Source organism: Gigantopelta aegis, unplaced genomic scaffold (assembly GCF_016097555.1).
Source record: "Gigantopelta aegis isolate Gae_Host unplaced genomic scaffold, Gae_host_genome ctg4731_pilon_pilon, whole genome shotgun sequence".
Lineage (NCBI taxonomy): Eukaryota > Metazoa > Mollusca > Gastropoda > Neomphalida > Peltospiridae > Gigantopelta > Gigantopelta aegis.
The window spans coordinates 45,001-48,292 of NW_024534012.1; the positions used below are offsets into that span (position 1 = coordinate 45,001).

Below are 3,292 nucleotides of genomic sequence, written 5' to 3' on the forward strand. Positions count from 1 at the left end.
ATACAATCTATTTGACTTTAATATTTGATCTCTTCATATTTTGTATTTATGTGATGCAAATTTCATCAATAAAAATTAATTACAAACCTTTGTTATGCTCTTTATGTAATAGAGTTGAGTTGGCATTGCATATATTTCTCTATATATAATATATAGATATGTGCATGTGTGTGTGCATACACAAACACACACACTATATATATATATAACTAAGTTAACAAAAAGATCATAAAAATTAAACTGTACATCTAATGTTTGGGATTATACCCATGACACCTAGACTACTGATACATTACTCTACTATTGGTAAGTTGATAAAAGTGTTTGTCTTCGGAAGAGAAAGTATTCATACTCTTACATCATACGTACCCTTATCTTCTAAAAATAGCCATATGACATCATCCAGTACTATAATTAAATCAACTTGAACTGACCGAATTTGTAAGTCACTAAAAATCCCCCTACAAGTCACAATAGTCCATGAACATTCTATTTTATTTGCCAAATTCCCTCATTTTATATGTTTATATAGTGTATTAGTTAAATAAAATGCTCATATTATTATACATATTGTACATATAAATTTATACATGACCATTTTATCAAGTCTCATGTACTCTATGATATCATGCCACATCAATGAGAGGTTGGTTTGACCTTATCATAACTTTCCCTCATGTATAAATAGACATTTTCTACATGTAATTAAGAGTAACTTTGGCAATTATAAAGTGACTAATAATAACTGGTCAAACCAGTCAATCAGTTTAACAATGATTAATTATACTTTAAAAAAGCATCATGTCATTTAAGCCAATTGGTTATTGGTGAGTATTTTTTTGATGTCCTTTTTCTCTAAGATGGCTGAAAGCAAAGATGTCCCTCACTCTCAAGTTACATTGAAGAGTGGTAAAATACCATCAAAGATACAACACTATTACATTGATTGGTAATTTTTAACCAGTGGAAATACAACAAATGTAAACTATTCATTTTACAAATGTTGTAAATGAAAATTTTCCCTGTGAAAGGCCTTTGTTACTATTGGTTCATCAATACTATATCACTCATTACTGAGTTACACAAAGTCAGACTAGTGTAATAAAGCCAACTAAATAAAAGCCAGAAAAGTAATCTTTGTAGTTATACTGCCTAATAACTGAAGCCATAAGCAGATACTATTTCAAACTGAACTATCAAAGCTGTGGGATATATCAATAATATTAATAATATACTGTCTGGGAATCCATTCATACTTCATTATTAATAACTCGTAAATAACAGCATAATAAATTAAAGTGGTTGTGTGTATTTTATATATATAGTATAATATTATCATAATTATAAGTTTGTGTAAAGTTGTCACATTCTTACATATGAGGGAGAGCAAACTTGTAAACATATTTGCTTTGTCACTTGACATAACTTTCTCCATTAGTAGTATTGACAGTAATTACTTTTGGAACAGCAAATGCTAGAGTTATAATTCAATTGTTTAGTCATAAAACATGACTGACTCTTAATCATCTGACTCATGATTTGCTGTCTATAGTTGTAGTTTAGTGTATACAATCTATAACTATAATACCACTCCCACATTTCAGAATATAGCTGATGTAAGCAGGTGATTCATGTGTAGAGAAAACAGACACCGACTATGGCATCAAAACAACAAGTTAGTTTGTGAAATTGAATTTACATTCTGGACTTAGACATTATGGATTAGACATTATGGGATATTTCCAATTTACAATACATCAAGCTTATATTAATCAATATGTTTAATATATGTTTCTAAAGTGCCTTATAGTACACATATAGCACAGTAAAACTTTTCTATATGGAAACTTAAGTATCTACTTACGTACATTAAGGTGGTAATGTTTAGTTTGTTATACAGCTTTTACTATACAATAGTATATTTGAATGAGTTCTTTCAATTGCTTAGGTCCACAATCCTCACCAGAAGAAGTGTTTAGGACACATTATGCTGAGTTATCACGTCTTGTCTCTGATTCTTCTAACAGATTAGCTTTAGCACCTGAACTGTTCAGTACTCGTCTTATTAGTGTGGAATGTTTTAATAGTGCTACAGATAACAGTCCAAAGTCAGATATGGAAAAAGGTCTACTTCTGATGAAAGGTCTTATGTCTACTATCAAGAGTCAGCCCCTGTTGTTAACTAAATTAATTGATTCTTTAAGAAAAATAGAAGCATTCATGTCAGTAGCTAAGAAAAATGCAACGTGACCTTTCATATATACCTGATAAAGTTGTTGTGACATTAGAAACAAAGGTATGTAGGACAATCATTAATAATACTAATGAACTCTCTGCATTTAATTCAAAGCCCATTAAGGGCTAACAATGAGTCCATTCACTAAGGTACAATTTTGGGGTTTGGAAATAGCCAACAATTCTATGTTAAAATACTTACTAACCTAAATGGTGACGTTGTTTAATAATACCAGAACATAGAGGGCAAGATGCTGGTACATGAACATTGTAACATCCTGCTTCAATAAAAAAGAATTAAGTTGACATGCATGCAGTTACACATTTCCTTCCCTCTATGCATAGATTTTAATTCTCCATTGGGAAATTATCCAACTCATGAACATGGTACTTCACCAAATGGTAATGAGTTATACTAATGTGCTATTTAAATGCATTACATTATCTTTCTTATTACAATAGAAATATCTTTTACCAAGAAGTTGAGTCAGCACTGTAAAGGAAATGTCATCAAGGACTCCAAATATAATGATCAGCAAGTGAATGGTCATCATGTTAGTCTAATAACAATACTAGCTAGTGATGGTACTTATATGGAGTTTTAATAGCTCAACTTGTTTATTGTATAGTCTTAATATGTTTGATACCAAGACTACCTAATGAACAACCAATAGAACTATACACTCTAAACATATATTACTTTGATGTGGTAATTAAACCACAGTGTTTAAAAATAGTATATTACATCATCTTGTGCTATAATTAAAACAGCCTTGAACTAACACAAACCACTAAAAGTCCCCTCTGGTCTCAATGGTCCATGAATATAAATATATCATTTTACATTTCCTGTTACTACATAAATGCATTTTATTACCAAAAGTATTCATGCTATTGATAACACAAAACACTTGAATAGCCACTAACTTTCTAGTATATAAGACTAGTTAGTTAGCAAGTTATACTTAGTTGGTGAATATTATTGTTTGATCATCCTTTTTCTCTAAGATGGCTGAAAGCAAAGATGACCCTCACTCTCAAAGTTTATTCGAACTGG

General features: G+C 30.4%; 1 pseudogene; it reads left to right on the forward strand.

The window, feature by feature from the left end:
• The window catches only part of LOC121392877, a 27,153-nt pseudogene extending 24,903 nt beyond the window's left edge, over positions 1-2,250 (forward strand).
• The last annotated feature ends 1,042 nt before the right edge of the window (positions 2,251-3,292 follow it).